The 23,278-nt window shown below is 37.4% G+C and overlaps 1 long non-coding RNA gene across 1 annotated transcript in view; it reads left to right on the plus strand.

Annotated features, from left to right (window-relative positions):
- Window positions 1-22,176, plus strand: part of LOC134739725 (uncharacterized) — a 363,533-nt gene extending 341,357 nt beyond the window's left edge. Inside the window, exon 5 of the long non-coding RNA XR_010126717.1 lies at window positions 19,365-22,176. This is a non-coding gene — a long non-coding RNA (uncharacterized LOC134739725). The remainder of the gene's footprint in view (window positions 1-19,364) is intronic.
- Window positions 22,177-23,278: the final 1,102 nt, after the last annotated feature.

Genomic DNA, 23,278 nt, shown 5'->3' on the forward strand with positions numbered 1-23,278 from the left:
TCTTCTCTTCTGCCTCTCTCTTCTACTTTTTGTGATTACATTGGGCACACCTGCATAATCATGGTAATCTTCCCATCTTAAGATCCTTAAATTAATTACACCTGCAAAGGTGTAATTTTGCTACACCTTTTGCTATGTAAGGGAACATACGCACAGGTTCTGGGAATCAGGGTACGGATGTCTTCAGGGGCCATTATTCTGTCTACCACATAAAGTACACTTTATTTTGAATAGAAATGCTCTAAATGACTACTCGCTTTTCAGTTTACATTAGTGTACCCCAAACCATATGCCATATCTCATGATTTTATTCTTGTCATTTTGTTTTTGTACCCTAGGCTTATGCCTGACTTACAAGGCAAATTAGATTTTGACTGAGAAATTTATTCCTTCTCAAGTCTGTCTAGGATTTTGCAGTTGTTTTTCTCCTTAAACTATTGGGAGGTAGGAGTGAAAAAGAACCTGATAGCCAGAGGAGAAAACTCCAATCAATTTATTATTTCTCTATAAGGCCTGTGTGCATGAGATCTCCTTCATTAACCTGGATCAGGACTGGTGTTGAAATGTCATTGCTGAGATGTGATTCTATGACTCTGAGGAATGAATTTAGTTTTGAATGGGCAAGGCCATCAGTGGCACTCACTGTCTATTTCTGGCATATTAAATCAAGATTTTCAGAGTGCCAGAATCTGTTATAACTTGGATTGAAATATGACAACCTGTCAAAAAATTTCTACAACTGATAACAGCCCCTTGAGGTTAATAGATAAAATTATATGATGGCATACTTTGTGTAATAGAATTCCTAAATTATTTGTCATACAGTCACAGGGGCAGGAGGGATTTTAGAAATTTATAGTCCAGTATGACTGCACTGCCGTGTAATACTTGGTCTCTTACACTTGAAACATAATTACAAAAATATATTAAGACACTTTTCAAATAAATTCATTTTGATGAGAGTTTTTAGATAATCAACAATATGTGACATATACTGCTAGGTGCTATGGTGGGTATATTAGAGAAATAAGAGATGGCTCCTACTTATAGTGAGTTTAAACGCTTGTTGCTGTAACATGATGTAAACACAGAAAATAACTGAAGAACGTAAGTCAATAGACTCTAGCCTGTTAGAGACCAGTGAACTCTGAAAGCTCCGTGGACTCTGAATACTGTGGGAAAGACCAAAGCAATGTGTAGAGACGCAAATAAGGCACTGAAAAATAAGAAGCAGGACATTGTAGGTGGATAGAGTTTTAGGAGCAAAGTCCCCAAGATCAGAATGAGAATGTGATGCACAAAATACATTAAGGTTACTGAGCTGGAATAAAGGGGAGGAAGGTGTGAAATATAAGTCTGGGTAGCATTTGGGCATATCTATTTGTGCCTCTAATTGTGTGTGTGTGTGTGTGCTTATGTGTCTTTGCAACATACACAGCTCAGTGCTGTGGCATAGCCACAGAAAGTGTACAGTGCTAATGGAGACCGTAATAATGGGAGCTTTTATTGAGTGTGTGCTAGGCATTTACATGCAGTATCTTCTTTCATCCTCACAGCAACCATATGAAGTATTTTATTTTAATTTTATTTTTATTATTTATTTATTTATTTATTTTGAAATGGAGTCTCGCTCTGTCGCCCAGGCTGGAGCCCAGTGGCACAGTCTCAGCTCACTGCAAGCTCTGCCTCCTGGGTTCTGGCCATTCTCCTGCCTCAGCCCCCTGAGTAGCTGGAACTACAGGCGCCCACCACCATATCCTGCTAATTTTTTTGTATTTTTAGTAGAGATGGGGTTTCACCATGTTAGCCAGGATGGTCTTGATCTCCTGACCTCATGGTCCTCCAGCTTTGGCCACCCAAAGAGCTAGGATTAGTGAGCCACTAATCCTAGTGAGCCACTGCACCCGGCCGAAGTATTTTTAATATCTTAGTTTTACAGGTGAAAAAGCTGAAGCTCAGAAATGAAGGAGCCCATGGTCACATGATCACACAGCTACTAACAAAGCTGGGCTTCAAATTCACTTTATTGGCCTTGGGAGAACCCATTTCCTCAAAACAGTGCTAATTATTGGCAATACAGCAATATAGTCTGCAGTGCTTTTTTGTTTGGTTGTTTCAGAGGCTTTTGGTAAAAGGGAATAATATTAACAAACTCAGGAAATGTTGTTGGTTCTTATATAATTTTCCTCAGAATGTTATTGGCTGGTAGCAGTTAGGGGCAAACTCTCATAATTAAAGAGAAAACATTTTCCATATCTGATTATTTGAGTAAAAATTTGAAAATTCATCATAGATACCCTCCTTTAGTGCAAGAAGTGTCTCACTTTGCAGTTTCAAGAACAACTTCCTTTTTTACTAAGTTAAACTATCTTAAAAGATAGCATAGTGTAAATACCCTTTTGTACTTGGCATTTTTAAAATTTTAACTCAACCATATATCTTAGAAATCACATTATATAAATTCATAGAGATCTTCCTCCTCCTCCTTTTCTTTTTTAAACAGATAGTGCTCCATTGTGTGAATAATGCATCGTGGTTGTTTTTAACCACTATTCTATATTTGAGCATCTATATTGTATCCAATATTATGCAATTCAAAACCATGATGAAAGAAATAGCCTTCTGCATTTACATTTTTATATTTGGAGAGGTGTATCATTAGTGTAATTTCCTAGTTTTGATAGACATTGCCAATTCATCCTCCACAGAGTTGTATCAATTTGCATTTCCTCATATGTAAAAGTGTCTGTTTCCTAACTCACTAATAGAATGTGTTGTCAAGTTTTTAAACTTTGCCAATCTGATAGGTGATAAATAGTATCTCAGAGGAGCTTTATATTGCATTGCTCTTACCATGAGTGATATGAAACATCTTTTTCAAATGATTAAGATCTAATTTCTATCTTTTGGGGTAAATTATCTATTCATGTATTTTGCCCACGATTTGGGTCTTTGTTCCTTCAATTTTTAAGATACACGCACACATACAGACACCTACACACACCTATATATAGGATGTATTCACATATGTATAAATACATACATATATATGCAAGATTAGCTCTTTGTGATAAATGTTTCCAATATTTTCGACTAGTTTGTTATAGGATTTGGATTTGTTTATGGTGTTTTCTGTCATGCAAAGCTATTTTTTAATGTTTATTTAATCAAATGAATCACTCTCTTATTGGCTCTTTTCTTTTATCTGGATTTTGAATTACCAAATAAGTTTTTATTTAAATATATCTTTGCCCCAGTGATTTGAGGTGCCACCTGAATTATATTCCACATTCCCATAGGTATTTGTCTGTTTCTGGAATTTCTTTTCTCTTCTACTGTTTTATCTGACTACTCGTGTGCCAGTGCTGTGCTGTTTCAATAATAGATACTTTAATATGTATTTAATAACAGGTAAAATCCATCCTCATACAGTTTTTATTTCAGTGTTTTCCTAGCTATCTGTGCACGTTCATTTTTCCATATAAAATTTTATATCAACATATCTAGCTACAAAATAAAGATTGTTAAGGTTTTTTATACTAAATATTTTTGCATTAAACTTATAAATTAACTTAGGGAGAACTAATATCTTTATACTATGGAATCTTCCTACACAAGATAAAGAAATGTCTTTCCAATTGTTTATGTCTACTTCTATGGCCTTCAGGATGTATTTTAAAGTTTTTATTACATAAGTTTTGCATATTTCTTGTTAAGTATGTTCTTAAATTATTGAAAATGTGGTTTTCTCCACTACTATGTCCTCTACTTATATTTGTGTATATGTAGGCTGTTAATTTCTGTACGTTTATTTTTTATACTTTTACCTTACTTAATTCTTTCACTGTTATACGTCATTCTTTTATTATTTGATACACTAGGCTTCTCCACTTATTATCATATCATCCTCAAAAAGTGATACTCTTCTTTTTTACCCCCATCTCTAATTCATATGTCTCCAGTTGATTTCTTTTTTCTAAATGCATTGGCAAATGCCTCCCATAAAATGTTAAACAGTAGTGAAGATGGTGAGCATCCTTAACCTCTTCCTAATTTTGATAGAAATGCATCTCAGGTTTTCCCATTAAGTAAGATGCTGGTCTTAGGACTGAGGTATGTGATATATGCATGTATATATATTAGTAATTTTTTCTTAAGGATGAGAGATGAATTTCATTAAAAGCTCTTTCAGCATGTAAACATATTATTATATGATGTTTCTCCTTGTGCTAATTTTTTATTTAGATTGTTATTTGTTGGGGCTCTGTTGCAAAGTTCTATAGTAGAACTGAATTTTGAGCTTTGTATTAGAACAGAATCAATTCAAAATTCTTTCAATAAAGTAGTCTGGCCAATCCCATATTTTTCTATAAGTCATCTATATTTTTAATGCATGTTTTTGCAGAGTGCTATAGTTTTCATAGGAGCCTTCAGTTGATTCAGGGAAATTTTATGGAACATATAGGTATAGTTAATCTTAACTTTCAAATCTTATATGTATCTATGAACACTAGTTTTGCTTTACCTCTTGTCAAGGATTTTATTTTCCAGATTAGTAGCACCCAGAGAATTTGGTTATATAGCTATTCTTCTGAGTAAGTTATTTTCATTGATATTCCTGAAGTTGATCCAGGGCCTAATTCGTCAACTAAAATGGTGATGCTTTGCCAGGTAGTATTGCACATAATGAGAGAAAGAGACAAAGGGACAGAGAGAGGGAGAGAGAGAAGCAAAGGTGTATAAAGCAAAGGTGTTTAAAATATAATTAACATAAAAACTTCCCAACTATTGATCTTCTAGTGGATTAGGACCAATATACCATTTTTGAGGTGAATTGCTTCTGTCTGTGACATATATAAATACTTTTAGATACTTGTTAGCAAGCTTTTTCCATGTACTGGGGATACTCAATACCCAGAAATTCACTCATTTTTAGATATGATGAGATTACTGCTCTTCACCCTTGGCCCATGATCAACTCTCAGTTTCAGAGAAAGAGTGGGAAGCACAAACATCCCTCAACATTGCGGTCCACTGTGGTCTAGCATTTCTCAGGTCCTGGGAGCTAGTCCTGCTCCATTCCTCTGGAAGTGGAGGGACCTGAACATGAGAATATGAGGAGGTCACCTCTCTCCTGGCATCATTGTGGGCACTTTCTCTTCCCCCAATGAAAAGAATGGAAAATCAATCAGAGGACCTGGGTATTATAATAGTTTACCTGTAGCAGGTTTTAGAGGTTATCAAGTACTCACAAATGCATTATCTCATTAAGTAGAATGCTTCAACCATTCTGGAGGCAGTCAGGACAGGTAGTTTCATTTACACTTCTGAAAATAAATAGCTGTATCTTAAAGAGGTGAAGGATGGAGATAGGATGAGAAACCATGTGAAGTGACTAAGCTTCTTTTTTTTCTCACTAACCCTTTCTGTCTCTTGAGGCTTTTGCAATATTTGACTTCAGTTCTTAAATTTATAAAGTTTACTGATGGTGGGAAGGTGGGGAAGATTAGATGATTTATACTGTTTTTACCACCTCTAAAACTCTGTGTTTCTCATAATCACATAAACACACAATACACACACACTTCTCATGAATTCCCCATCCTCTCTATTTGAGCTATAGTCATCCTTTGGTATCCTCCAGGGATTGGTTCCAGGACCCCCATACCAAAATTTAAGACTGCTCAAGTCCCTGATATAAAATGACATAGTATTTCCATATAACCTATGCACATCCTCCCCTGTACTTTAAATCATCTCTGGATTACATATAGTGCCTAGGACAATGTAAATGCTATGGAAATACTTCTTATACTGTATTGTTTCAGAATTTGTATTACTATTGTTGTTGTTATTTTATTTATTTATTTTAGAATATTTTTGCTCCTCAGTTTCTTGAATTCAAGGATGTAGAACTTGCAGATATGGAGGGCTGACTGTACTATCCTTGAGCTCAAACTCATAATTTCTCACTTCAAATACTTTAATGATCTCCCAATTAACCCCGTAATCTCTACTTTAGCCCCATATAATCTGTCTGCCTTGCTTACAGCCAAAATATTGGCTTTTAAAAGCCTAGATATGATCATGTCATTCTGAAGCCCAACCCCTAACTGGCTCATTGTCTTCTGTGCAAACCCAAGTTCTTTAGCTTGGTGAACCAGGCTGTCCTTGTCTTACTTCTCCTCTTCTCTGAATCTCTAGCTCTGCAGATCACTGCGGGTTTCCTTAGCAGGACAACCTGTGTGTAATGTCTCCATGCCTCTGCTGTGCTGCCTCCCAGAGAATAGCATCTACCTGTGCACTGTGCGATGTTCACTAATCTTAAAGACTCAGCTCTTGCCTCTTCTTAGAAGTTTTTTCTGCTGCTCTCCTATTCAGGTAGAATAGATTATTCAACCTCTATGCTTCCATTCTGCCCCAACCAGAATTTGAATTCACTTATAGTATTTTATAGCATGTATTTCTCAACATATTCCTCTTTAGGACTAGTTTATTTTTTTCTTTATCCTTAAAGTCTAGCACTGTTCCTGACACATAAAATTGGCACTCAAAAATTTTCTTAAAATAAAGTCAGCCTTTGTTACCTGGTCTCCCTTTATATCAAAGGTAGGCATTTCTTTTTATTATTATTATTATTATTATTGTACTTTAAGTCTTGGGGTACATGTGGACTTGCCAGAACAAGAACTAAAATCTTCAGTTCAGGAGTAAGAGAGAGGGTTGGATCAGAGAGTTTGAGCCCATGATGAGTCTGATCTCACTGTATGCTTAATAGTAACACTTTTTAATTGGTTCACAGATATTAGACTATCCATGAGTATGTGAAATGCTAGCTTTAACTCTATATTCAAGAATATTATTAGGGTTAACAATAGAAAAATAATAGTAAATAGTTACATAGTGATTGCTATATACCAGGTGTTTTTCTTAGTACTTTGCATATTTTGGATTATTTTAGCCGTGTAACAACCCCATGATATTATTTACTGGCTATTATTATGCCGGTTTTTATGGATAAGAAAAATAAAGCACAGAGAAATTAAGTACCTTGCCAATGGTCACACAGCCAGTGAGCAGCAGAGCTGAGATGTGAATGCCAGTGATTTGGCCCCAGAGTCTGTGCATTCCCCACTGCATTCTACTGCCTTTCCAGTAGGCCACATATACACCAAAGGCAAATAATGACAATGATAATTGACTCACAGAGTTCTGAGAATTAATTAAGAGAGCATTTGTTCAAATTCCAGAGCAGGGTTTGTTACACTGTTGGTGCTCAGTAAACTACTGATGAATTTTAAGAAAGATGCTAAACTCACAGTTCTGTAGCTCAATCACAGATATGACAATGCACTTAATTATGACGAACAGCACCTAATCATGAAATCTTAATTTCCTTAACTTTAGCCCAGCTGAATACTAATTGATTTAGTCCAACACTCTCACGAAATTCGTGGATTTGTTAGATCAGTTTAAATAAGTAAGTTTATTTTGCCCCAATACATGTTGCAGTTACATAACTGCAACATTTATTTTAAATTATTTACTGCATTTGAAACTCATTATTGTTCAGCAAGAAATGGAGCAAAGGTAAGTATGTAAAGGGTCTAAGAAGAATCTTAAGGGCAGTATAAACCTGAATAGCAGAGGAACAGAGAGTGGCAAGGGAGAGATACAGACAAATATAGCCCTGGCCTATGTTATTCTTCAAACCAAAGGGAGGAATGGAGGAAGATGGACCCAGTATTAACCTCACAACTCCATGGATCCTCTCTACTAGGCCCTTCAGTCACAACTGGATGTCATTAAAATCAGGGAGCTCACCCAGCCGGCATAGGGCAGAATAACATCATTTGCTTATATTCAGAAATTTCTGGAACATACAGAATCTCCTTGCGTGTTACTGAAGTCCTCATCTTTTAGAAATAAGAAGAATAGAAAACGAATTCTTGCTTATCCAATCTGTAACTGAAGAAATAGATAAAGGGAGGGAATAAGTCAGGGAGGTTTCCCTTCCTCACCCTAGGTGCACATTTACTGAAAAATTTATTTCTGACCATAAGGCAGTGCTGCAGATCCCCATGTGGGAGATGCCTTCAATTCATTTAAATTTGTCAGGCTGAAGAATCTAAGTGGTTTTTATAGCTGGGGAGGAAAAGCAATGGATCTTTATTTTTCTGCTACTCTAAGTAGGCTTATATATGGAGAAAAGCAGATTTGAGGGAAAAAATCCACAGTGCACAAATTTTATTTATTTTGAACAGAGCACAGATGCCTTAAGATTAAAATACAATCTCAATGTTTGACAGTGTATATATGTGTAATAATCATTCACTCTGTGAATGAAAAGTAGAATTTTATTTGAAGGGCTGTTAGAAATTGTTCATAGGTGTCCTGCTTAGCATATGTTATTGTAAAATCAAATTAGGAGAAGCAATAAGTTTTCATTTTTTAAATCAGGGCACTTAAAAATAAATGAGACTTTATTTCATCATTTTTACACAATTTTTGCCTGTCTGAAGTTGTCCTCATCTGTGTTTCATCTTGGTAGTTTTAGGTCTAGTTTGAAGCACCCGTGACTTTTTCCTACCACCTTCCATTAGAGCCAATTCCACAGCCCAATAGACTGTTAAGAAAGTTTGAGGGGTTTTTTATGTATGGTTTGTTTCCCTGAAATTCTTCTTCTTTTTTTTTTTTTTAACTTAACAGTATTTCTCCATCCAGTTATATCTCCCTTTAGTTATGCTTTAGTTATGCCTAAATAATTCTTTCTCCACTTTAGTTTTCATGCCCTTAGGATATTTTAAGCAATCATCATGTCTCTCATCAGTTATGCTTTTAAGCTCGAAATGGCAGCCTTATTTACAGATGATGCTATTTGAAATCTAGTGTTTGTAAATAGAAGTTGGTGATGGTAAGGCTGCTAAAGCACTGGGGAAAGAAAGCTTTTATTTATTTATTTTCATTTACTTATTTGCTCTGCCAAAGGAAAAAGGACAGAAAAAGTATTTGCTCTGAAAACTGAAGAAGAAAGTGTTTGGCTCAGTTCATTCTTTCTGTAATTCCATGGGAATTTTATCATAGAGGAAGAATCTAGCCCTTTCGTATTTCTATATGAAACACTATTCTATGTGTATTTTTAAATAATAACTAAAAATACTCTTCAGAGAATGTTAGAGGTAATTCATAAAAAGATCTTAGTGCATCTGAGAGGTGTACAAATTAAGAAAAAAGAAATAGCTGTGTGTGTGTGTGTATATATACGTGTATATTTCTGTAAAGTTAAATTTCATATCAGATTAAATTACTTACATGACTGTTACAATAAAGTTTGAGTGATTTACATGTGTTAAGCACTGAAGTGAAAGAAATATGAAAGTCCGGGACCCTGACCTTCAAAAGGATACTGCGTAAGAAATGAAAACAGGTAAACAGATAATAAGGATGCAAATATAATAAGTTCTAAAATAAATGATTATTTACTGCATAAAAAATTCATTATCCTATAGGCAAAATTAAAAATTCCAAGGAAATAGAATGATTATCAGTCCCACTAATCTACTTTTAAAATTTGGATAGTTACACATTAGATTTTCTTAAAGGGGGAAGGTAATGAATTTGTTTAGAGGCATTCAGTTGCAGTTTGTGCAACAATCTCATGTTGCATTAAACTGAGTTTGGTGTTATGACAACCAAGTAACCTATATATAGAAACAACCCATTGAAAATGTGAGCAATATTTAGGATTATGTTTACCATACTCCATTCAGATAATCCTGTTTTTAAAGGCTAGATGTTTAAGATACCTATGCCTACTCCAATTACTTTTTTCAATGTCCTGACCAAAATCTGGTTGCTTTGCCTCTGGCTTGAGCTGACCATTTGTAGGTAAATTATTAATTGATTGACTGGATTATCACAACATGAATAGGACTCAGCATTAAGTTAGTTAGAAAAAATAGTTGGTCTACTTACTTTGACATCCATGCATCTAAATCAAAATAATATTTAAATGAACAGTACTTAGTCACTATGCCAGTTACCAAACTGAAAAAAAAATTCATTTTGTTTGATATAATAGAACCATAATTTCAGCCCAGTTCAGTCCAAAATAATAGCAAACTAAATATCAGCTTTCAAGATGTTTTTACAGATAATATTTTCACAGGCTCAGAGCACTATTTAAGCACTAAGACATCTAGGAAAAAGTTAGATTCACTTTAATCTGTTTTGCCAAAAATAAGGGAAATTTCCAATCAAATTATTTAATTAAAGGTCTTCATGATTAAGAGCATTTGGAACATATAAAGTTAAAAAATAAATTTAAAGCTTTGGAAGAGGATGTTTAAGACTAGGTTAGGCTATTGCTATCCTTGGACTGATTCTTTAGAATATAGTAAGGAAGTGTTCTAAGGTCAGTTTGGGGAATCAAGAACAATGTAAATAAGTTTTAGTGTCTAAGTTTCTCATCTTAAATAATGAGAATAGCAGTTCATATTTGCAGGATTGGTCCAAAGATATAATGTATAATGTGTATGAGGATGCTAGCACATAATAAATTCCCGATAAACACTAGCTATAATAATCAGAAATATTTTTCTCAGGTACAATTGTTCACTTGTTTCTGTAACCCAGTTTCCTGCTCCACGTCATAAAACTCAGTGCCATATAAAAATGACTGTAAATTCATATGAGAGGGGAAAGCCTGTAGGAAAACTGCTGAGAGGGGGACTTTCCTACCGTCAGCAGTTACAGTCACCCTAATCCATATAGAAAACCCAGATACAAGTACCAAGAATGGGCAGAAAATGGAGTGAGGGAGGCAGACACCAGGGGCCTTGTAGTGCTTCTCCCCACCTGGGTGAACTTGCCTGGCTCTAACAGAAACCTTTATGGTGCCTCACACACATCTTCCCTGCCATCGCCGGAAGCTCTACTGTGAGGACAAAAGTATCCCGTAGTAGCTAGACCATCACTCAGCTGCTGCCATAATTAGTCACCTACAGCAGATTCCAGAATTCTCTGCTCCTAGATTCAGGGGATATGTTGTTAGACTCTTTGAGCCTGGAGGCAATTAGCAGGAGACCAGAAAAAATGAAGATGATCGCAATCAAATTGTAAAAGCTGAAACCAGCTAGAAATGTGAGGTTGAACGTCATGTTTTTGAAAGAGAAAAATATATAATATAGTAAGAAAGTGTCTCACTTGTCTCCTTTTTCTCAAAAATTATAAATCAGTGTGTAATCAAAAGTATTGGTTTTTACTTCGCCATTCAGTCCTGTTACAGACTGTGTAGCCCCCTTGCACTATTTAAAAAATAACAACAACTTATCACTGAATTTCTGAATATAAAAATAATAAATTTTTAATAAAAAGGGCTAGTAACTGACGAGTCCTGAAGTTAGATTTTGTGCAAAAATATTAATAATCTTTTCTTGGTTTTGATCTCTTAAATTTTACTTTAATTTTCTCAATGAAATGAAGATAGACAATAAGAGAAGAAAAGAATTATAATTGAAGAAAAAATATTATATTTTATTTTTTGAGTTAAAGTATGTTACTTTCACTTACAATTCCATATGAACCTTCTTCCACACCCAATCCCACTTACATCTTTTTTTTCTACAATAAAAAGAAAGTGATAAATACAACTGAAAGGTGGGCTAATTATCTCACATGAAAGATGGGTGGGAGTACACAGGTAGGCACAACACACAACAGTACACACAGAGAATCCATTATAACGCTGGCTTCCTTTGAAAAAGTACTAGTCAGGAAAAGAGTAAATAGCGTAGAGTGGGTTTTGCCCTTCGTGGCTGTGATTAGAGTCCTAATGCTGTGTTGCCTTAAAGCGTGCCAATTTCATTTCTACATTGAAATACGCTTTAGAGGACAGAAAAAAAGCTGATTATTTAATCAAAGGAAGGGGGAAAGCCAAAATAATCCACTGTATCTCATGAAGGGGTGGGGGAGGGAGGAGGAAAACCTTCTGAAAGCATTATACTAAAGATGCTTCTTTATTTTAAGTAACAAATAAAATAGCAAAACATTTTTTCCCATCATAAAAACTGACTTTGATCCCCAGTACAGCCATTGAGTGGAAAATTGAACCACAATATAATTGCTTTCCCTGTGACCGATAAAGTGGTGTAACAAATTTTGTGTTTGAATGATAAAATCAGCAATCGGCCCCTAGCATTTCCCTCTGCCATTCCTCCAAGGACACTCAAGTCCCATCAGGCTTCAGGGCAAGAGAAAGGGTGGAGGAACTAACTGTAAATCTACTCCAAGTTGTTGGCTGTATTTCTCTTGCTTGCTTGCTTAAAAAATTAAAAAAAAAAAAAGCAATAAAAATGTCTATGTTTGCCTTTAAATGCCTAATATAAATCACTTCCAAACGTGGGGAAAAATCCACCCTTCAATGAAAACTGATTACTGATGTAGAAAAAATCTGAAGCCATACTGAGAAAAATTATTTTACTCAAAAGTAAAATCTTGTTAGAATGGGGAAATTGTCTTAACAGTCCCAGCGACAAATGACACAGCTGTTTGATACAGAGGCAGCAGCCAGAAAGATGCTGTCCATAGGAAGGAAAACAGGCTGCATTTGTGTGCTCATTATGACAGGATTTAACTGCAAAAAGATCCAGCATGTTCAGTGGAGAAGGACGCAGAGCTTGTCCATCACAGCAGCTGACTTTCCCAGACCATTTGGGATAATGGTCTTAAATGGCAGTGACGATGGTAAAGTTCCGTGTAACTCCCCTAAATTTTTTCTTTTTTGGCCTATTCTCTAAAATAGGGTAAATTCCAAGTTGCAGGCAGAGCTGCTTGATTATGGTATTATTGTACCTGGTATAAGGGAAGATAAGAGGAAAAAAGGAACAAGATCCCACTTAAGTGATGGTAAGTCCAGCAGGTGTTTATATGGGAGCTCATGCTGCACTAAAACATTTGGTTTGCAAACCTGGACCCAGATTTGGTCCTCTGCAGCTACTCACTGAAGTTCATTTAGGAGAGTTTATTTCTTGGGTAGTGCTTCTGTTTTGACCTGGAGATATGGGAACATGCAGAGACTTTGATAATGAGAAATATTTTGAAATAATATTTAATCACTTAAATAATGAAAAATATTTTGAAAGATCAACTTCTTCAAACTTTGCAGAAGCTCTTAGTTCTATTTGGTGAGGAATATCTATCTGCCACTCATATAAGAATACAGTCCCTGAAAGCAGGCAGCCAGCCTCCAAAGCACTTGGTGCCTGATCTAACAGGGAATCATAAATAGGCAACATTATGAGTAGTTTTGGAAAAATTATTTTATAGTTTTCTGTGCTTTACGAATTTCTTCAATGAGTAAAACTTTTGTTTTATCTCTTACATAATCTTTAGGACTTCTTAAGGTGATTTCTTAACTTTAATGTTGGAAATTTTTTTAACATGAATAAAAATAGAACGGTATCATGATCCTGATGTGCCAATTACCCACTTCAACAGTTAGAACTCACATCTGGGCTTGTTTCAGGAACACCCCCGCTCCTCAGATTATTTTGAAGGAAAACCAAGACACACTATTGCTTCATATGTAAATATACCCATATGTATATTTCTAAGAGGCAAGGACTAAAAATATGACCATAATTTTATTGTCACACATAAAATAATTGACAATAAATAATTTCTTCTTTTCATCAATATTTAGTCATGGTATTATTGAATATATTCTCTGTCCCTTGTAGTTTCTGTAAATTTGTAATTGTATAATACAACTCATTAACAGTCTGTTTGCTTGCCATACGTTATGGTTGGTTGGTATATCTCTTCACTCTTTTAGAAGTTCCTTTTTAATTTTTTATAGTTTTCAATAAATTTAATAAATTGTTTTGTGAGTTTCTTACCATTTGGAGTCTGTTGAGTGCATGCTCACAGTATTGTTGAATATGCCTTGTATTTCCTACAATCGATGATTAGCTCTAGAAGCTTGATCATTTTAGATTGGATTGTTTGGAGGGCAGGAGGAGCAACACGACTTCCTGAGTGTATTTCCATCAGGCAATACCTAGTCTATTTTTGTGGTATCAAAATAGCCACCAATGATCATCACTTCTCTAAGTGTTACCAAATTTGATATTTTAAATATATTAAAAATAGAAATATAGCAGTGAATCTCGTTAACTGATTTCTACTAAAAAAGTGGTAATGCTAAGAGAAAGCCAAACTGGGGAGGATTCAGGAGAAACTGGTTTAGGGTCAGGCTAGTCTTTGTTCCTCTCATCTGTAAAATGAGAAGATTCTTCTTTAAGGACTGTCTAGAACCTAAAACTGTAAAAGTACTTGTTTTACTGTAAGAAGTACATATGGCACACCTGACACCCTCTCATATTGGAGAGGACCACTTACCTCTGAAATATGATAAACCATTAGGAAGCAGACTGGGCAATACTTTTACCCAAGTTCTCTTAGTGGACAAGGGGAAACAGCCACATATACATGGTTATTGTTTAGGTAAGCAGATTGAATTGTGGACTGAATCCAGACTCTGGTGAAATCCAGTATTTAAAATGTGCAGTTCAATACTGATACTAAATTAGAATTTTCAAAAAGAATTATTGATAATGATGCAGGTTAGTGGTTACAGCCCAAACTGTAGCTCATAATAACTCCAGATTTGAATATCCAAACTGTAAGACCTTACAGGCTAAATAGAATTGATGATATCTGCCTCGCTAAATGTTATGACCTGAATGTTTGTGTCGTTGGAAAATGCATGTTAAAATTCTAACCATCAAATTGATACTTTTAAGAGGTGGGGCCTTTGGACAGTGATTAGACCATGATGATACAGCCCTCAGGAATAGGATAATGTCCCTATAAAAAAGGTGCAGGAGAGACCCCGCCTCCCTTCTACCATGTGAAGACACAACAAGAAGATGCCATCTATGAGCCAGAAAGCAAGCTTTCATCAGATACCAAATCTTCTTCTTGGCCTCCAGACTGTGAGAAATGAATGTCTGTTGTTTATGAGCCACCCAGTCTAAGCTATTCTGTTATAGAAGTCTGAATGTACTAAGACATGAATATTGCAAAAATTTGATGCAAAAGAATGTGGGTGAAGCAATTACATCAGTGAGTGCCTGGCACTTAGAAAGTACTTCATAAGTAGTATTATTATTGATAATTATAAGCATAGTAGTCTACAGCATGATTGCATGAACATTTTGCAATGTAGGTGGTCAACCTTGAGCTTTTCTAACTGAAACTTTGGTGAATATACAATATTGCCTGTCATATTAGAATATTCGTAATTACCCTCCTGTGTGTGAGAAAGAAATCTGTTGTTTTCTATTCTTACTTCAGTTCTACAATTAGGCTGTCCCAAAGCCTTGCTATCCCCAAACAAAAGGGCAGATGAAAAGCAGTGAAATCCGTGGGAAAGCATGTGTCATCTGCCTTGTGTTAGGTGTCCAGGCTTTCACCCTTGTCGCCTCCAGACTATACAGTAGACAGAATGATTCTTTAAAACATATCAGATTACGTTGACTCTCTGTTCAAATCCTCCACTGGCCCCCCTGTAGTGGTCCCTCCAAAAACATGTCCATATACTGGTGCCTGGAACATGTGACTGTGGCCTCATTTGGAAAACAGATCTTCATGGATGTAATTAAGGACTTCATGATGAGATCACTCTGGGTTTAGAGTGAACTCTGAATCTAATGACAGATGTTCTTAGAAAAGCAAAGAAAGATTTGGAAGATGCAGAGAAGAAGGTGATGTAAAGACAAAGGCAGAGATCTGAGTGATGGAATGCATCTGCTGGGTTCTCTGAACATCGTAGAAAGTGACTTTTTGGCTCATAGTATCCCTAGTCCCATTTCCTTCCTTTCACAACATTGTCAAACACCAACTGCAAACCTTCTCTACTCGCCTTTCCCCAGAGACTCATTCACACCCCCCTGAGGCAGGTATGCCAAGGAATACCAAGGATTGCCAGCAGCCCCCAGAGGCTTAGAGAGAAGCATGGAACAAATTTGGCCTCACAGCCTCCAGAGGAAACCAACCCTGCTGACAACTTCAGTTAAGATTTCTGGCCTCCAGAACTGTGAGGGAATATATTTCTGTCATTTCAAGCCACTGGCTTGTGATAATTTGTTACAACAACCATAGGAAACTAATATGTACCTACACAGTTCTTTCCACAAGGATCCACGTGGTCTGGCTCAGTCTGTCCGTTGGTCCCTCTTTCTCTCTGGCTCTGCACCAGTCATTCTGACCTTGCTGTTACTTGGCTGGATTTGTTGCCATCTCAAGCCTCTGAACTTCCCCTCTAGAATGCACTGCACCCAGATCTTCACCTGACTGGCTTCCTCTTTTCATTCAGATCCCTGTTAAATACTAGGCCTCAGGGAGATCCTCCCTCATCATCCTCCTTAAAACAGCCACTTTATTTACTTATACCATCACTCGCTATTACTTGCACTGCTTTAGTTTTCTTAATAGTGCTCACAACCTCCTGTCAATATACCAGCATTTCCTCATTTCTTAGTTTATCTCATCCCATTAGAATTTTAGACTCCATGGAAACAGGAAGTTTTTCTCTTGTTCAGCACTCCATCTTCAACACGTAGAGTAATGTTGGAGTCATAGTAGGCATGTCATTAATATCTGTTGAATAAATTATTTAACCTGAAATCTAGAAAAATAGGTAATGATTGACATGGGCGTAATTTCATTTTGTAGGAAATGCATCTGTGGGCCATATCTCAAGGCTCACATTGTCAAAGATCTCAGAATTACATTGAAATAATTGTCACTGGAAAATAACCTGATTCTCTAAAACTGGGTTTGGGAAACCAGTTTTCAAAAGGAAAATCTGACAAGTTTGCATGCAGGACTAGAGTGGTGTGGAAAGGCTCCTTGCAAAGAATGCCTTGATTTTTTCCATCAGGTTCCCTCCTGGGCAGTCTCACAGAACACTGGGTAGCTGTGGTATACCTGCCTCACATGTATCTGAGGGATCCTCTGAGGAAAGATGGGTAGAGAAGGTTTGCAGTTGATGTTGGACAACGTGGTAGAAGGAAAGAGATGGGACTAGGGATACTATGAGCCACAAAGTCACTTTCTGTGGTATCCAAAGAACCACGCAGATGCTTTGACAGTTTAGTCACCTCTGATTTAAGTTTACAAATGATATAGTGCTTTGAGAGTCACCTTAAAGACCACTCAATGCTTGGAGTATTGGAGAACAATATTGCACAGTTTGAGTTGCTAAACCCCCACTAAGGTTTTAGCCACCAAGAAAAGACAATGGAAGTATTTAGAAATATAGTTAACTTTAAAGATGCTGACAACTGCTATTAGAAACCACATTACCTTTTAAGTAATTAAGAACTTGAGCCAAGAAACTGGAGGCAAAGTTAAGATAAATGGCAGTGCACCCAGCTGGGCAAGCTGCCTGGTGGGGGACCACAGGGAGCAGGCAGAGCTGTGGTTAGTGCTATTTAACATTTTTATTTATAGTCCTGTTGAGGGAACTACAAACACATGTTATACACATGCAGATGCTACTGAATTCAGAGTCATTATAAATCAAAGGGAGGACAGAGAAATGAGAGCAATGGGCAGGCAAAGAGAAAATGAAGGTCCACTTGGAAGATCTACAAGAGGAAACAGACGAAACACTGGAAGCAGTAGTGCTGAAAAGAAAGTCCAAGAAGTAATTCAAGAATGAAGGATTTACATTTTATGTAAAGTTCTAAAAAGGCTAATATGGGCTACCAGGAACTCTAAAATCCGCACGTCACATAGAATATGAGTCTTAAAATGCAAGACAGTGGAGAGAAATGGAAAACTTTCTGAATTTGTCTCCAGCCCACGGGTGAGGGTAGGAAGAGGCCAGCTGGCTTTTTCCAGGTTTCTCACTCTATTAGGATCCTCAGAAGACACAAACTTGTAGGATTCTTTGATGTCAGGTTAGCCCAATTCCAAAGGGTTTGACAAAGTCACATTTATCAAATTGTCCCTTTGATCAACTCAATTGCCCCAATTCAGAGTTGTCTAACATGGTTTTTATGGAGGCGAAAAGAAACAGACCCTTTTACTATTATTATAACAGAAGCATGGAACTTTCTACTCTCACAATTGAATTTTTAAAAAACTAAGTTTGGTACTTAACAGACAGAAGAAAAAGAGGGACAGGAGAAATAATAAAATAAAAGAAAGAAGGGGTGCAAAGGAGTACAAGTGTATGAGCCCCAGATCACAATTTCAGGATAGTGATGAGAAGATTCGAGGGGTTTTTTCATGTTTAGTGAGGGTACTCCGATCTCAATTAATGAGAGTTTCTCAGCTTCAGCACTACTAACATTTTCAGGCATATAATTGGGGTGTGCATGCCCTGAGCATTGTAGAATGTTTAGCAGCATCCCCAGCTTCCACCCAGGGGATGCCACTAGCATATCCCACCCCCGGTCATGGCAACCCAAAATATCTTCAGACATTGCTAAATGTCCCTTGGGGGCAACAACCCTGTACCTCTCCAATTCAGAACCACTGAACTAGATGGATGGATTCAGGAGGAGAAACATCCTCCAAATTGGGAAATATTTTTATGGATTTCTAACAGAAAGATCATAACTTTTCTCTACATCTCTATGTAGACTCTATACAGACTTGGGTTGCATAGCCTTTGAAGTTTCAGAAAGGATATAAAGATATTTGGCTAAGTCATTGAGTCTGATATGTTCCTTTCATTTTATCCCAGACAGGAACTGAAATCTGGGAAACTCAATTGCCATACAAGATTTCAGGATCCACTCACAGCTTTAAGGCTTCTAACCTTCTGGCCCTGGGTTGACCCATATTAGGGGGTTGACATATAAGGGGAGGCACATGATGACTTCCATTGGTCCATCCTTCTCAGGGCAGAATGTTTCTCTGTCCCCTGAGACTTGCTTCTGCTGAGCCCATGCCTGATTTTGAAAAGTACGGTGGCTGGGTTGTAGCCTGACCAGCTTTACGTAAAACCAGCAAATCCCTAAAGCAGGGAACACGTCACCAGTAGTGAGCTCCCATGGTCTAAGTTTGGAAGCTCCCGACCTGTGCTGTTAGAAAACATGATCAGATGGAATCAGAATCACTGCAGGTCCTAACTTTATAAAGCAGGCTTACAAAAGCACATTGGAGGGTTTTATATATTGATTAAGCAGAGTAATATTAATATGATTTTTGCCTCTAATCCACATCTTTCTTCTGAATATTTCCACCTAGAATTGAGAAAGTTTCTCTGATTCCAGCTGAATACTAATGCCATAAATTTCGTGATGACCATTTGACCTATGTCTTTTCTTTCTTTCTGTCTTCTGCAGCTCCCCTCTTCCCCCGTTCCTCCAGAGAAAACAGCTTTCCAGGTTTCACTGTGGGGCTCACGTGTCTCCTCGGCTCATCATTGAGGCAGTGACTGATGGTTTGCAGTGCTGCCTCCCTTGACCTCGTCAACATCAGAAACTGCTCTCAAATCTCAGTCATCTCTGACAGCCTTTGAGCAGAGAAATGAGACAGTCTCCCTGACACAAAGGCTTCTGGCCTGGGGTAAAAAATTCCTTTTGGAAAAAAAAAATTCGAACACTCTACAGACCACACTGCTTTCCATTTATCTTGCAGTCTGGCCCATCCATCCCCAACTCCATATTAGCTTTCAGACATTATAGCCTTTTTCTATTTCTTGGAGGCTAGCCACAGTAGCTGAGATATTTTTACACAGTAATAGGCTTATTCCTGGCATAGCTTTCAGAGCCAAGAAGAAAGCTGGTCAGTTTATGTAATAGTGGTTGGTTAATTTTAACTTTTGATTAGCAAAGCAAGGGTTAATCTTATTTCTCAGTATAACAACTAGTAGTTAATCCAAATAATATGAAGAAATGGAATGATGGAACTGAGAATTAATACAAAGAACAACCAGTCTCATTCAATCAGAATGATATTCTAGAATCTTTTGAGTGAGGATAGAATATGTAAATAGAGACAATGTATGTGATCTGAAAATTAAAGCAAATGAAAAAGAAGTAAATATTGATTCTAATTTTTTCTCAAAGTGGTAGTAAACTGTCTTGATATATTTAGGCTTCATTTTATTAACCTCAGAATGGGATAAAATACCTGTTTCCTCCGGTATTCAGCCTCAGCCCATTCATGTTAAGAATGCCAAGTCTTTCAGATCATAAGAAAAAAGGATACATAAACATAATTTATTTTCCTTTGGGTTCTTCCTCAGTCAGCCAGGCTTATATAATACTATGCAGTGGCATAAGTGGCCAGCTGCCCTCTAGAGCAAATAAAACTATAGGTGTAGAGTTGTTTCCGGGAAGCAGTTGCCCTGCAAGGGTATCGCTTGTGCCTAGGTGGGATCATGTGACTAATTTCTGATTAATAGAAGGTTAGTGGCAGTGATGAACACCATTTTAAGGCTGGACACATAAAAACTTTCCAGCAGGGTTGTCAAATGTAGCAAATATAAAACATGGGATGTCCAGTTAACTTACATTTCAGGTAATTAAATACCACACAAATCTACTATAAATTATTCATTGTTTATTTGAAAATCAAATTTAAGAGGGCACCCTGTATTTCATCTGGAAACTCTGCTTCCTATGCAAGAACCTCTCTCCCCTCTCCTGATGTCTGTTCCCAGGGAGATTTTGGAAGCCTTGTTGAATTTGAAGAGCCTCCATCTGTCTGGGCCCCTGACTGGTTGTGTGGAGCACAGCCCAGCTCCTGCCACAGATTAGATTTTATGCAAGCAAGAAATCCACTCATATTGTGTTAGGTCACAAAGATTTCAGCATCATCTCTGTTAGCATACGTTAACCAATAAGCCTGCCACTCTAAAACGGGGAAAGTTTCTTTTCATGTTACTGACTTACTGGTGGATCTCAGAGTAAAGTTCAAAGGGACTGAGAGGCCATCTTCTCTAAGCCAAGATTTTTATAGAAACGGAAACTGAGTTCTAGACACAGGAAATGACATGGCCACAGTCTATTCATTGTGACAGAGCCAGGATTGGAGCCCCCTTTTCTGTCTCTCCATTTGATCTTATTCTTACCTGACTACAATGACTTTCTTGTGTCTGATCTGTTTACCACTAAATAACAGACATGCACCAAGCCCACAATTATTAGTGATAGTATAAATTTTCAGATGATTCTCTGTTCCTCATATGACTTGTTATTTACGTGGGAAGAAGGGTGTCTATGATGGCAATTAACCATGACACATGTTATATTTTTAAAAAATGGCCAGTGGAGACAATATCTAGAGCAAATGTTGCTAGTATTCAGAAGACAACAGCATTTTGGAGAGGAATGCTTGGTGGAGATTATTGAACTAGAACGATGCCTTACAAGAAGCACAACATTTAGACCAGTGGAGAGGTCTGGTTACAGAGGGCATTTCAGGCATAGGGAATGGAGAAAATGAAGAGCTTAGGAGCAGATATTCACAAAATGAGATATGAGCAATTAATGTCCCAGTGTTTTGTCCCTTAGATGGCAAGTGGCCAAGTAAGGCTATACAAATGAATATGATCTCCTTGGAATCACTGGGACAGACATTTGCACTGAAAAACTAGGAGGTTTTTGTACTCTCAGGCTCAAAACATCTTGGCCAAAAACCCTTTAATAAATCATCATCAGCCTAGTGCATGTGTGCCTATAGTCCCAACTACTTTAGAGTCTGAGGCAGGAGGATTACTTGGAGCCTAGGAGTCCAAGTCTGTAGTGTGCCACAATTGCACCTATAAATAGCCACTGCATTCCAGCCTATGCAACATAGTGAGTCTGAAAATGTATCCATGCCAAATCTCATATTGAATTGTAATCTCCAATGTTGGAGGTGGAGCTTGTGAGAGGTGTTTGGGTCATGGGGGTGGATCACTTATGGCTTGGTGCTGTCCTAGAGATAGTAGTGAGTTCTTGCAAGATCTAGTTGTTTAAGTGTGTGGCACATTCCCACCACACTCTCTCTGTTGCTTCTGCTCTGGCCATGTGATGTGCCTGCTCCCATTCGTCTTCTGCTATGAATAAAAATTTCCCAAAGCCTTCCCAGAAGCTGAGCAGATGCTCGTGCCATGCTTGTGCAGCCTGCCAAACCATGAGCCAATTAAACCTCTTTTCTTTATAAATTATCAAGTCTCATGTATTTCTTTATAGGAATGTAAGAACAGCCTAATACAGTCTCCATCTCTTAAAAAAAAGTAGAGAGAGAGAGAGAAGGAAAGAAAGGAAAGAAAGAAAAAAAGAAGAAAGAAAGAAAGAAAAAAGGGAAAGAAAAAAGAAAGAAGAAAGAGGAAGGAAGGAAGGAAGGTAGGAAGGAAGGAAGGAGGGAGGGAGGGAGGAAAGAAGGGAGGGGAGGAAGGAGGGAGGGAGGAAGGAAGGAAGGAAAGAAGGGAGGGAGGGAGGAAGGAAGACAGGAAGAAAGGAAGGAAGGAAGGAGGGAAGGAAGGACGGAAAGGGAAAGGGAAGCAGAAAGGGAAGGAAGGAAGGAAGGAGGGAGGGAAGGGATGGGGGAATGGAGGGGGAAGGGAGGGCGAAGCGAGGGAGGGAGGGAAGGAAGGAGGGAAAAGGGAAAAGAAAGAAGAAAGGGAAGGAAGGAAGGTAGGAAGGAAAGAAAGGAAAGGAAGTCATTAGCATGAAGGTTCCTCTGGACTTTGGGGATGCATCTTAGCGATGATACATTATCATAGGGTTTCCTGTTCTTCTTTAACTTGCAGAGAACACATACAACTCAGTATTTTCTGTGAGGGTCAGGCAAATCAGCACCAATTGTGATATGGATTCTCCCACTTGTTAATGGGAAGCTAACAAACCATGAATGTCAGAGGGCTGAAAAAGTAAAGGGAATCGAGGGTGCTTTTTTTTCCCTTTTCAGGTTATGAGAATGTATTGATGTTTGTTGCTGAACTGTAATAGGGACAATCAGATTCCAGACTCTAAGCACTTCAGTAATAATATTGGCTTATAGGGGACCAAGGCTTACCCTGACCTCATGACCAATTAACATGGTTAGTTTGTACTATGGTTCTCTGTTCCTGAGGTAGAATAGGGACTCCATGCTTAAAAAAAAAAAAAAAAAGGAGATGGGTTATTTTTGAATTTTGTTCAAAAAGAAAGGACACTCATAGAGAGAAGTCTGGATTTGGGGTTAAACACTAGCCTGAACTTGAACTTGGCAAGGTAATATGTGAAAGCTTTTATTCATCTAGATGTGGTTGTCAAAGCAGTCACAG

Source organism: Pongo pygmaeus, chromosome 5, assembly GCF_028885625.2.
Source record: "Pongo pygmaeus isolate AG05252 chromosome 5, NHGRI_mPonPyg2-v2.0_pri, whole genome shotgun sequence".
Taxonomy (NCBI): domain Eukaryota; kingdom Metazoa; phylum Chordata; class Mammalia; order Primates; family Hominidae; genus Pongo; species Pongo pygmaeus.